The following is a 10,915-nucleotide window of genomic DNA, read 5'->3' on the forward strand; positions in this document are numbered from 1 at the left end:
CAGGAGACCTACTTGCTGTGAGACAACAGTGCTCTGTTTGGGATGGCCACTGTGTTGTCCCAAACATCTTTATTAGAAGGGGCATCCCAAAACTTAGTGTACGTTGTAACGTCAAGTAACATCTAAGAAGCCATGTCTTTATCACATTTTCCAAGTGTTGATTTTAGATTGGGAGAAAATTCTGATGAATCATCCGTAAACTAAATTGGACACATGCATCACTGCCCGGATTGCCATACACAGCGGTGTTGTGTGTTAAAGCTCCGAGAGGCGAGTTTAAAGGTGGGCTCGTCCGGGATTTGAACCCGGGACCTCTCGCACCCTAAGCGAGAATCATACCCCTAGACCAACGAGCCAATCGGAGAACCCCTCCGGCCCCCTGGGAGACATTTTTCCACCACGTAGCAGCCAGCTTCCAACAAGCCAAAACAGTCACGCTTTGGGCGCAAGGGGAATTAGCTCAAATGGTAGAGCGCTCGCTTAGCATGCGAGAGGTAGCGGGATCGATGCCCGCATTCTCCACGTGATTTTGATTTGTTGCTAAATTCTCTGAAGCTACAGACCCGAGGCGTTCCCTCTCTGTGGGTGCTTTTGCGGTTTACACTTGCAGAAAAGGGCTTCACTTTGGCTCCAGATCTAACAATTTGCTTTAAAAAGCCAACAGGTCCCAGTGTCGGTCCTCAAAATGGCACCTGAGCGCACACACGAACGTCTCCTATTCGGATGTTACTTCACAAAGCAACAAGGAGCTTTACATTCCAGCAGCATTTTGTTGCCCTTTAAAATTTGAATCATTTGCTTTCAATGTTCATTTGTCTTCCTGTCATTTCTGGTAAGGTATTTTTATTGCATTTCATTGTCAGATTGTACACGTGAGCTGTGTGTTTTCTTTGGCCTGGACACATGAGCTGTGTGTTTCATTTAACCAAAATGTCGATGCATTTTTCATTTATCCTAAGGTTTCGTTTAATTTGCTTCCCTGTAATGTGCTTGTGGTTGCTGAAACTTGCCACATTGTGTGTTGTCGGCCCACCGTCAGGGTGAACAGAAAAAAGTGCTCAATGTTGCTTGAATTAACTCATTTTTCGTCTACAGCCTGAGTGCTCTGGTAGAAAGGCTTAAAGGGCGGGGGATTGTTTTGGGGGTTACAAACACTGTTCCCTTGGACAGGGTTCTGCTTGGAAATCCCCAAAAGCTCCAACAGGTCCCACCGAGATTTGAACTCGGATCGCTGGATTCAGAGTCCAGAGTGCTAACCATTACACCATGGAACCACGTTTTGCTTTGGCGCCTGATGCACTGGGTCACGGAAAAAAGGACAGGAACTGTTAGGTAAGCCGCGGCGAGTCGGCTAAACGAACCCTTAAGAATTGGCCATCTATGCCGAAACCCGGGATCGAACCAGGGACCTTTAGATCTTCAGTCTAACGCTCTCCCAACTGAGCTATTTCGGCCGCAGCGGCTTGTGTGGCAGGAATTTCCATGACAAATCACAGCATTAAAGCGGTCAGCCACAAGAGGTAGGAAAAACGCATGGCCCGTACGGGGATCGAACCCGCGACCTTGGCGTTATTAGCACCACGCTCTAACCAACTGAGCTAACCGGCCAAGGGTCGTCTAGTGGTACTGCGAACGTCTCTGCCAGGACTGACATGAATGTTTCACAGCATAGCAGCAACAAGCAGCAAATCGAGGGACGGGCTCGTCCGGGATTTGAACCCGGGACCTCTCGCACCCAAAGCGAGAATCATACCCCTAGACCAACGAGCCAAGGCGTAAGACCGCGGTGCTTTGCCGTTGTGAAACATGTGTCCACAACACAGTCACCAGCTTCCTCAGGCAGTTCCTGGGGATGGGCCTTTTTGGTCCTGCTACTCTGATTCGCCACAATGAGCCAACCTGCCCTAGTGTTGGGCTGGTGTCAAAATAAGCACTTATCGATATCAGAACATGCTAATTGCTTGAAATTTGAAATGGTGTGAAAGAACTTGACTGGTCTGCATAAATCTCGGACCTGAACCCAGCTGAACACCTTTGTTATGACTTACAGGCTCTGAGCCAAACACTCATCACCCAAACCTATCAATGATTTGTTCCCAGGGTCACAGTCATTTCAGCACAGAAAGTCCTTTTTGCAAAACTGCTGCAACATAGATGGAAACAAAATACTGTGACAAGGTCCGTATTGTATAGCATTAATATTAGTTTTGTTTGGAAAAACTGGAATAGTTAAACATGCTACTTTATTCTTAATGCCATTTCGCCATCTATGGGGATATTCATGGCGAGAACTGGTTATTGGCAACGTCAGAAACGCGGGTTAGGTGAATTGGAGATGTCAAATTGCCCTTCCCTGCCATGTGTCTGTGTATAGACCAATGTGTGTATAGTTTTTGTACTGTGGAAGGAAACCAAATAACACCGAGCCCAGAGTAATTCTACGTTGACTCAAGGGGAACATGTAAACTTTACACAGAAAGGCCTCCTGATCCAGCCAGGGCTTGAACAGGAGACCTACTTGCTGTGAGACAACAGTGCTCTGTTTGGGATGGCCACTGTGTTGTCCCAAACATCTTTATTAGAAGGGGCATCCCAAAACTTAGTGTACGTTGTAACGTCAAGTAACATCTAAGAAGCCATGTCTTTATCACATTTTCCAAGTGTTGATTTTAGATTGGGAGAAAATTCTGATGAATCATCCGTAAACTAAATTGGACACATGCATCACTGCCCGGATTGCCATACACAGCGGTGTTGTGTGTTAAAGCTCCGAGAGGCGAGTTTAAAGGTGGGCTCGTCCGGGATTTGAACCCGGGACCTCTCGCACCCTAAGCGAGAATCATACCCCTAGACCAACGAGCCAATCGGAGAACCCCTCCGGCCCCCTGGGAGACATTTTTCCACCACGTAGCAGCCAGCTTCCAACAAGCCAAAACAGTCACGCTTTGGGCGCAAGGGGAATTAGCTCAAATGGTAGAGCGCTCGCTTAGCATGCGAGAGGTAGCGGGATCGATGCCCGCATTCTCCACGTGATTTTGATTTGTTGCTAAATTCTCTGAAGCTACAGACCCGAGGCGTTCCCTCTCTGTGGGTGCTTTTGCGGTTTACACTTGCAGAAAAGGGCTTCACTTTGGCTCCAGATCTAACAATTTGCTTTAAAAAGCCAACAGGTCCCAGTGTCGGTCCTCAAAATGGCACCTGAGCACACACACGAACGTCTCCTATTCGGATGTTACTTCACAAAGCAACAAGGAGCTTTACATTCCAGCAGCATTTTGTTGCCCTTTAAAATTTGAATCATTTGCTTTCAATGTTCATTTGTCTTCCTGTCATTTCTGGTAAGGTATTTTTATTGCATTTCATTGTCAGATTGTACACGTGAGCTGTGTGTTTTCTTTGGCCTGGACACATGAGCTGTGTGTTTCATTTAACCAAAATGTCGATGCATTTTTCATTTATCCTAAGGTTTCGTTTAATTTGCTTCCCTGTAATGTGCTTGTGGTTGCTGAAACTTGCCACATTGTGTGTTGTCGGCCCACCGTCAGGGTGAACAGAAAAAAGTGCTCAATGTTGCTTGAATTAACTCATTTTTCGTCTACAGCCTGAGTGCTCTGGTAGAAAGGCTTAAAGGGCGGGGGATTGTTTTGGGGGTTACAAACACTGTTCCCTTGGACAGGGTTCTGCTTGGAAATCCCCAAAAGCTCCACCAGGTCCCACCGAGATTTGAACTCGGATCGCTGGATTCAGAGTCAAGAGTGCTAACCATTACACCATGGAACCACGTTTTGCTTTGGCGCCTGATGCACTGGGTCACGGAAAAAAGGACAGGAACTGTTAGGTAAGCCGCGGCGAGTCGGCTAAACGAACCCTTAAGAATTGGCCATCAATGCCGAAACCCGGGATCGAACCAGGGACCTTTAGATCTTCAGTCTAACGCTCTCCCAACTGAGCTATTTCGGCCGCAGCGGCTTGTGTGGCAGGAATTTCCATGACAAATCACAGCATTAAAGCGGTCAGCCACAAGAGGTAGGAAAAACGCATGGCCCGTACGGGGATCGAACCCGCGACCTTGGCGTTATTAGCACAACGCTCTAACCAACTGAGCTAACCGGCCAAGGGTCGTCTAGTGGTACTGCGAACGTCTCTGCCAGGACTGACATGAATGTTTCACAGCGTAGCAGCAACAAGAAGCAAATCGAGGGACGGGCTCGTCCGGGATTTGAACCCGGGACCTCTCGCACCCAAAGCGAGAATCATACCCCTAGACCAACGAGCCAAGGCGTAAGACCGCGGTGCTTTGCCGTTGTGAAACATGTGTCCACAACACAGTCACCAGCTTCCTCAGGCAGTTCCTGGGGATGGGCCTTTTTGGTCCTGCTACTCTGATTCGCCACAATGAGCCAACCTGCCCTAGTGTTGGGCTGGTGTCAAAATAAGCACTTATCGATATCAGAACATGCTAATTGCTTGAAATTTGAAATGGTGTGAAAGAACTTGACTGGTCTGCATAAATCTCGGACCTGAACCCAGCTGAACACCTTTGTTATGACTTACAGGCTCTGAGCCAAACACTCATCACCCAAACCTATCAATGATTTGTTCCCAGGGTCACAGTCATTTCAGCACAGAAAGTCCTTTTTGCAAAACTGCTGCAACATAGATGGAAACAAAATACTGTGACAAGGTCCGTATTGTATAGCATTAATATTAGTTTTGTTTGGAAAAACTGGAATAGTTAAACATGCTACTTTATTCTTAATGCCATTTCGCCATCTATGGGGATATTCATGGCGAGAACTGGTTATTGGCAACGTCAGAAACGCGGGTTAGGTGAATTGGAGATGTCAAATTGCCCTTCCCTGCCATGTGTCTGTGTATAGACCAATGTGTGTATAGTTTTTGTACTGTGGAAGGAAACCAAATAACACCGAGCCCAGAGTAATTCTACGTTGACTCAAGGGGAACATGTAAACTTTACACAGAAAGGCCTCCTGATCCAGCCAGGGCTTGAACAGGAGACCTACTTGCTGTGAGACAACAGTGCTCTGTTTGGGATGGCCACTGTGTTGTCCCAAACATCTTTATTAGAAGGGGCATCCCAAAACTTAGTGTACGTTGTAACGTCAAGTAACATCTAAGAAGCCATGTCTTTATCACATTTTCCAAGTGTTGATTTTAGATTGGGAGAAAATTCTGATGAATCATCCGTAAACTAAATTGGACACATGCATCACTGCCCGGATTGCCATACACAGCGGTGTTGTGTGTTAAAGCTCCGAGAGGCGAGTTTAAAGGTGGGCTCGTCCGGGATTTGAACCCGGGACCTCTCGCACCCTAAGCGAGAATCATACCCCTAGACCAACGAGCCAATCGGAGAACCCCTCCGGCCCCCTGGGAGACATTTTTCCACCACGTAGCAGCCAGCTTCCAACAAGCCAAAACAGTCACGCTTTGGGCGCAAGGGGAATTAGCTCAAATGGTAGAGCGCTCGCTTAGCATGCGAGAGGTAGCGGGATCGATGCCCGCATTCTCCACGTGATTTTGATTTGTTGCTAAATTCTCTGAAGCTACAGACCCGAGGCGTTCCCTCTCTGTGGGTGCTTTTGCGGTTTACACTTGCAGAAAAGGGCTTCACTTTGGCTCCAGATCTAACAATTTGCTTTAAAAAGCCAACAGGTCCCAGTGTCGGTCCTCAAAATGGCACCTGAGCACACACACGAACGTCTCCTATTCGGATGTTACTTCACAAAGCAACAAGGAGCTTTACATTCCAGCAGCATTTTGTTGCCCTTTAAAATTTGAATCATTTGCTTTCAATGTTCATTTGTCTTCCTGTCATTTCTGGTAAGGTATTTTTATTGCATTTCATTGTCAGATTGTACACGTGAGCTGTGTGTTTTCTTTGGCCTGGACACATGAGCTGTGTGTTTCATTTAACCAAAATGTCGATGCATTTTTCATTTATCCTAAGGTTTCGTTTAATTTGCTTCCCTGTAATGTGCTTGTGGTTGCTGAAACTTGCCACATTGTGTGTTGTCGGCCCACCGTCAGGGTGAACAGAAAAAAGTGCTCAATGTTGCTTGAATTAACTCATTTTTCGTCTACAGCCTGAGTGCTCTGGTAGAAAGGCTTAAATGGCGGGGGATTGTTTTGGGGGTTACAAACACTGTTCCCTTGGACAGGGTTCTGCTTGGAAATCCCCAAAAGCTCCAACAGGTCCCACCGAGATTTGAACTCGGATCGCTGGATTCAGAGTCCAGAGTGCTAACCATTACACCATGGAACCACGTTTTGCTTTGGCGCCTGATGCACTGGGTCACGGAAAAAAGGACAGGAACTGTTAGGTAAGCCGCGGCGAGTCGGCTAAACGAACCCTTAAGAATTGGCCATCAATGCCGAAACCCGGGATCGAACCAGGGACCTTTAGATCTTCAGTCTAACGCTCTCCCAACTGAGCTATTTCGGCCGCAGCGGCTTGTGTGGCAGGAATTTCCATGACAAATCACAGCATTAAAGCGGTCAGCCACAAGAGGTAGGAAAAACGCATGGCCCGTACGGGGATCGAACCCGCGACCTTGGCGTTATTAGCACCACGCTCTAACCAACTGAGCTAACCGGCCAAGGGTCGTCTAGTGGTACTGCGAACGTCTCTGCCAGGACTGACATGAATGTTTCACAGCGTAGCAGCAACAAGAAGCAAATCGAGGGACGGGCTCGTCCGGGATTTGAACCCGGGACCTCTCGCACCCAAAGCGAGAATCATACCCCTAGACCAACGAGCCAAGGCGTAAGACCGCGGTGCTTTGCCGTTGTGAAACATGTGTCCACAACACAGTCACCAGCTTCCTCAGGCAGTTCCTGGGGATGGGCCTTTTTGGTCCTGCTACTCTGATTCGCCACAATGAGCCAACCTGCCCTAGTGTTGGGCTGGTGTCAAAATAAGCACTTATCGATATCAGAACATGCTAATTGCTTGAAATTTGAAATGGTGTGAAAGAACTTGACTGGTCTGCATAAATCTCGGACCTGAACCCAGCTGAACACCTTTGTTATGACTTACAGGCTCTGAGCCAAACACTCATCACCCAAACCTATCAATGATTTGTTCCCAGGGTCACAGTCATTTCAGCACAGAAAGTCCTTTTTGCAAAACTGCTGCAACATAGATGGAAACAAAATACTGTGACAAGGTCCGTATTGTATAGCATTAATATTAGTTTTGTTTGGAAAAACTGGAATAGTTAAACATGCTACTTTATTCTTAATGCCATTTCGCCATCTATGGGGATATTCATGGCGAGAACTGGTTATTGGCAACGTCAGAAACGCGGGTTAGGTGAATTGGAGATGTCAAATTGCCCTTCCCTGCCATGTGTCTGTGTATAGACCAATGTGTGTATAGTTTTTGTACTGTGGAAGGAAACCAAATAACACCGAGCCCAGAGTAATTCTACGTTGACTCAAGGGGAACATGTAAACTTTACACAGAAAGGCCTCCTGATCCAGCCAGGGCTTGAACAGGAGACCTACTTGCTGTGAGACAACAGTGCTCTGTTTGGGATGGCCACTGTGTTGTCCCAAACATCTTTATTAGAAGGGGCATCCCAAAACTTAGTGTACGTTGTAACGTCAAGTAACATCTAAGAAGCCATGTCTTTATCACATTTTCCAAGTGTTGATTTTAGATTGGGAGAAAATTCTGATGAATCATCCGTAAACTAAATTGGACACATGCATCACTGCCCGGATTGCCATACACAGCGGTGTTGTGTGTTAAAGCTCCGAGAGGCGAGTTTAAAGGTGGGCTCGTCCGGGATTTGAACCCGGGACCTCTCGCACCCTAAGCGAGAATCATACCCCTAGACCAACGAGCCAATCGGAGAACCCCTCCGGCCCCCTGGGAGACATTTTTCCACCACGTAGCAGCCAGCTTCCAACAAGCCAAAACAGTCACGCTTTGGGCGCAAGGGGAATTAGCTCAAATGGTAGAGCGCTCGCTTAGCATGCGAGAGGTAGCGGGATCGATGCCCGCATTCTCCACGTGATTTTGATTTGTTGCTAAATTCTCTGAAGCTACAGACCCGAGGCGTTCCCTCTCTGTGGGTGCTTTTGCGGTTTACACTTGCAGAAAGGGCTTCACTTTGGCTCCAGATCTAACAATTTGCTTTAAAAAGCCAACAGGTCCCAGTGTCGGTCCTCAAAATGGCACCTGAGCACACACACGAACGTCTCCTATTCGGATGTTACTTCACAAAGCAACAAGGAGCTTTACATTCCAGCAGCATTTTGTTGCCCTTTAAAATTTGAATCATTTGCTTTCAATGTTCATTTGTCTTCCTGTCATTTCTGGTAAGGTATTTTTATTGCATTTCATTGTCAGATTGTACACGTGAGCTGTGTGTTTTCTTTGGCCTGGACACATGAGCTGTGTGTTTCATTTAACCAAAATGTCGATGCATTTTTCATTTATCCTAAGGTTTCGTTTAATTTGCTTCCCTGTAATGTGCTTGTGGTTGCTGAAACTTGCCACATTGTGTGTTGTCGGCCCACCGTCAGGGTGAACAGAAAAAAGTGCTCAATGTTGCTTGAATTAACTCATTTTTCGTCTACAGCCTGAGTGCTCTGGTAGAAAGGCTTAAAGGGCGGGGGATTGTTTTGGGGGTTACAAACACTGTTCCCTTGGACAGGGTTCTGCTTGGAAATCCCCAAAAGCTCCAACAGGTCCCACCGAGATTTGAACTCGGATCGCTGGATTCAGAGTCCAGAGTGCTAACCATTACACCATGGAACCACGTTTTGCTTTGGCGCCTGATGCACTGGGTCACGGAAAAAAGGACAGGAACTGTTAGGTAAGCCGCGGCGAGTCGGCTAAACGAACCCTTAAGAATTGGCCATCAATGCCGAAACCCGGGATCGAACCAGGGACCTTTAGATCTTCAGTCTAACGCTCTCCCAACTGAGCTATTTCGGCCGCAGAGGCTTGTGTGGCAGGAATTTCCATGACAAATCACAGCATTAAAGCGGTCAGCCACAAGAGGTAGGAAAAACGCATGGCCCGTACGGGGATCGAACCCGCGACCTTGGCGTTATTAGCACCACGCTCTAACCAACTGAGCTAACCGGCCAAGGGTCGTCTAGTGGTACTGCGAACGTCTCTGCCAGGACTGACATGAATGTTTCACAGCGTAGCAGCAACAAGAAGCAAATCGAGGGACGGGCTCGTCCGGGATTTGAACCCGGGACCTCTCGCACCCAAAGCGAGAATCATACCCCTAGACCAACGAGCCAAGGTGTAAGACGGCGGTGCTTTGCCGTTGTGAAACATGTGTCCACAACACAGTCACCAGCTTCCTCAGGCAGTTCCTGGGGATGGGCCTTTTGGGTCCTGCTACTCTGATTCGCCACAATGAGCCAACCTGCCCTAGTGTTGGGCTGGTGTCAAAATAAGCACTTATCGATATCAGAACATGCTAATTGCTTGAAATTTGAAATGGTGTGAAAGAACTTGACTGGTCTGCATAAATCTCGGACCTGAACCCAGCTGAACACCTTTGTTATGACTTACAGGCTCTGAGCCAAACACTCATCACCCAAACCTATCAATGATTTGTTCCCAGGGTCACAGTCATTTCAGCACAGAAAGTCCTTTTTGCAAAACTGCTGCAACATAGATGGAAACAAAATACTGTGACAAGGTCCGTATTGTATAGCATTAATATTAGTTTTGTTTGGAAAAACTGGAATAGTTAAACATGCTACTTTATTCTTAATGCCATTTCGCCATCTATGGGGATATTCATGGCGAGAACTAGTTATTGGCAACGTCAGAAACGCGGGTTAGGTGAATTGGAGATGTCAAATTGCCCTTCCCTGCCATGTGTCTGTGTATAGACCAATGTGTGTATAGTTTTTGTACTGTGGAAGGAAACCAAATAACACCGAGCCCAGAGTAATTCTACGTTGACTCAAGGGGAACATGTAAACTTTACACAGAAAGGCCTCCTGATCCAGCCAGGGCTTGAACAGGAGACCTACTTGCTGTGAGACAACAGTGCTCTGTTTGGGATGGCCACTGTGTTGTCCCAAACATCTTTATTAGAAGGGGCATCCCAAAACTTAGTGTACGTTGTAACGTCAAGTAACATCTAAGAAGCCATGTCTTTATCACATTTTCCAAGTGTTGATTTTAGATTGGGAGAAAATTCTGATGAATCATCCGTAAACTAAATTGGACACATGCATCACTGCCCGGATTGCCATTCACAGCGGTGTTGTGTGTTAAAGCTCCGAGAGGCGAGTTTAAAGGTGGGCTCGTCCGGGATTTGAACCCGGGACCTCTCGCACCCTAAGCGAGAATCATACCCCTAGACCAACGAGCCAATCGGAGAACCCCTCCGGCCCCCTGGGAGACATTTTTCCACCACGTAGCAGCCAGCTTCCAACAAGCCAAAACAGTCACGCTTTGGGCGCAAGGGGAATTAGCTCAAATGGTAGAGCGCTCGCTGCGCAAAGGAAGGGGCCCAATCTTTGCGCCCCCGCACGCAAGCGAAAAAGACGCAAAAAGCGGGTATGCGGCGCCAGATTTCACCTGCAACAATATTCTGGATATTTTCCTCTGCGTTATGTCATGTTACAGTAGTTTTAGTTATATTTGAAACAAGTCACCCTCCGCGGGCTGGACTCGAACCCGTGGTCTGCGTGACGAAGTATCCAACAAATCCTTACAAAAAATGTACTGTAGTAAAACCATGGTTACCACAAAATAAACATGGTTTTGCTAATAGTAAACAATACACCAAAAAGCATGGTTTCTACGCTTTTACCACAAAAAAAAACATGGTTAATTTAACCGCGCAACTATTTAGTTATCTATATGGCATGTCATTATATTGATTAATATTTATTATTTTGTGTA

General features: G+C 46.9%; 25 non-coding genes across 25 annotated transcripts; 4 read left to right on the forward strand and 21 right to left on the reverse strand.

Moving 5' to 3' along the window:
• Nucleotides 1-284: 284 nt before the first annotated feature.
• Nucleotides 285-356, reverse strand: trnap-agg (transfer RNA proline (anticodon AGG)). The gene has a single exon. It is a non-coding gene; the product is annotated as a tRNA-Pro (tRNA).
• Nucleotides 357-449: 93 nt separating this feature from the next.
• trnaa-agc (transfer RNA alanine (anticodon AGC)) lies at nt 450-522 on the forward strand. Its single transcript has one exon. It is a non-coding gene; the product is annotated as a tRNA-Ala (tRNA).
• A 680-nt stretch (nt 523-1,202) lies between these two features.
• trnaq-cug (transfer RNA glutamine (anticodon CUG)) lies at nt 1,203-1,274 on the reverse strand. The gene has a single exon. It is a non-coding gene; the product is annotated as a tRNA-Gln (tRNA).
• A 107-nt stretch (nt 1,275-1,381) lies between these two features.
• trnaf-gaa (transfer RNA phenylalanine (anticodon GAA)) lies at nt 1,382-1,454 on the reverse strand. The gene has a single exon. It is a non-coding gene; the product is annotated as a tRNA-Phe (tRNA).
• An 80-nt stretch (nt 1,455-1,534) lies between these two features.
• On the reverse strand, nt 1,535-1,608 carry trnai-aau (transfer RNA isoleucine (anticodon AAU)). The gene has a single exon. It is a non-coding gene; the product is annotated as a tRNA-Ile (tRNA).
• A 90-nt stretch (nt 1,609-1,698) lies between these two features.
• trnap-ugg (transfer RNA proline (anticodon UGG)) lies at nt 1,699-1,770 on the reverse strand. The gene has a single exon. It is a non-coding gene; the product is annotated as a tRNA-Pro (tRNA).
• Nucleotides 1,771-2,790: 1,020 nt separating this feature from the next.
• On the reverse strand, nt 2,791-2,862 carry trnap-agg (transfer RNA proline (anticodon AGG)). Its single transcript has one exon. It is a non-coding gene; the product is annotated as a tRNA-Pro (tRNA).
• A 93-nt stretch (nt 2,863-2,955) lies between these two features.
• On the forward strand, nt 2,956-3,028 carry trnaa-agc (transfer RNA alanine (anticodon AGC)). The gene has a single exon. It is a non-coding gene; the product is annotated as a tRNA-Ala (tRNA).
• Nucleotides 3,029-3,708: 680 nt separating this feature from the next.
• Nucleotides 3,709-3,780, reverse strand: trnaq-cug (transfer RNA glutamine (anticodon CUG)). The gene has a single exon. It is a non-coding gene; the product is annotated as a tRNA-Gln (tRNA).
• Nucleotides 3,781-3,887: 107 nt separating this feature from the next.
• On the reverse strand, nt 3,888-3,960 carry trnaf-gaa (transfer RNA phenylalanine (anticodon GAA)). The gene has a single exon. It is a non-coding gene; the product is annotated as a tRNA-Phe (tRNA).
• An 80-nt stretch (nt 3,961-4,040) lies between these two features.
• Nucleotides 4,041-4,114, reverse strand: trnai-aau (transfer RNA isoleucine (anticodon AAU)). Its single transcript has one exon. It is a non-coding gene; the product is annotated as a tRNA-Ile (tRNA).
• A 90-nt stretch (nt 4,115-4,204) lies between these two features.
• trnap-ugg (transfer RNA proline (anticodon UGG)) lies at nt 4,205-4,276 on the reverse strand. Its single transcript has one exon. It is a non-coding gene; the product is annotated as a tRNA-Pro (tRNA).
• A 1,020-nt stretch (nt 4,277-5,296) lies between these two features.
• trnap-agg (transfer RNA proline (anticodon AGG)) lies at nt 5,297-5,368 on the reverse strand. The gene has a single exon. It is a non-coding gene; the product is annotated as a tRNA-Pro (tRNA).
• A 93-nt stretch (nt 5,369-5,461) lies between these two features.
• On the forward strand, nt 5,462-5,534 carry trnaa-agc (transfer RNA alanine (anticodon AGC)). The gene has a single exon. It is a non-coding gene; the product is annotated as a tRNA-Ala (tRNA).
• Nucleotides 5,535-6,214: 680 nt separating this feature from the next.
• On the reverse strand, nt 6,215-6,286 carry trnaq-cug (transfer RNA glutamine (anticodon CUG)). The gene has a single exon. It is a non-coding gene; the product is annotated as a tRNA-Gln (tRNA).
• Nucleotides 6,287-6,393: 107 nt separating this feature from the next.
• trnaf-gaa (transfer RNA phenylalanine (anticodon GAA)) lies at nt 6,394-6,466 on the reverse strand. The gene has a single exon. It is a non-coding gene; the product is annotated as a tRNA-Phe (tRNA).
• An 80-nt stretch (nt 6,467-6,546) lies between these two features.
• On the reverse strand, nt 6,547-6,620 carry trnai-aau (transfer RNA isoleucine (anticodon AAU)). Its single transcript has one exon. It is a non-coding gene; the product is annotated as a tRNA-Ile (tRNA).
• Nucleotides 6,621-6,710: 90 nt separating this feature from the next.
• Nucleotides 6,711-6,782, reverse strand: trnap-ugg (transfer RNA proline (anticodon UGG)). The gene has a single exon. It is a non-coding gene; the product is annotated as a tRNA-Pro (tRNA).
• Nucleotides 6,783-7,802: 1,020 nt separating this feature from the next.
• trnap-agg (transfer RNA proline (anticodon AGG)) lies at nt 7,803-7,874 on the reverse strand. The gene has a single exon. It is a non-coding gene; the product is annotated as a tRNA-Pro (tRNA).
• Nucleotides 7,875-7,967: 93 nt separating this feature from the next.
• On the forward strand, nt 7,968-8,040 carry trnaa-agc (transfer RNA alanine (anticodon AGC)). The gene has a single exon. It is a non-coding gene; the product is annotated as a tRNA-Ala (tRNA).
• A 679-nt stretch (nt 8,041-8,719) lies between these two features.
• Nucleotides 8,720-8,791, reverse strand: trnaq-cug (transfer RNA glutamine (anticodon CUG)). Its single transcript has one exon. It is a non-coding gene; the product is annotated as a tRNA-Gln (tRNA).
• A 107-nt stretch (nt 8,792-8,898) lies between these two features.
• Nucleotides 8,899-8,971, reverse strand: trnaf-gaa (transfer RNA phenylalanine (anticodon GAA)). Its single transcript has one exon. It is a non-coding gene; the product is annotated as a tRNA-Phe (tRNA).
• Nucleotides 8,972-9,051: 80 nt separating this feature from the next.
• On the reverse strand, nt 9,052-9,125 carry trnai-aau (transfer RNA isoleucine (anticodon AAU)). Its single transcript has one exon. It is a non-coding gene; the product is annotated as a tRNA-Ile (tRNA).
• Nucleotides 9,126-9,215: 90 nt separating this feature from the next.
• On the reverse strand, nt 9,216-9,287 carry trnap-ugg (transfer RNA proline (anticodon UGG)). The gene has a single exon. It is a non-coding gene; the product is annotated as a tRNA-Pro (tRNA).
• Nucleotides 9,288-10,307: 1,020 nt separating this feature from the next.
• On the reverse strand, nt 10,308-10,379 carry trnap-agg (transfer RNA proline (anticodon AGG)). The gene has a single exon. It is a non-coding gene; the product is annotated as a tRNA-Pro (tRNA).
• Between the last annotated feature and the right edge of the window lie 536 nt (nt 10,380-10,915).

This window comes from Misgurnus anguillicaudatus, chromosome 20 (assembly GCF_027580225.2).
Source record: "Misgurnus anguillicaudatus chromosome 20, ASM2758022v2, whole genome shotgun sequence".
Taxonomy (NCBI): domain Eukaryota; kingdom Metazoa; phylum Chordata; class Actinopteri; order Cypriniformes; family Cobitidae; genus Misgurnus; species Misgurnus anguillicaudatus.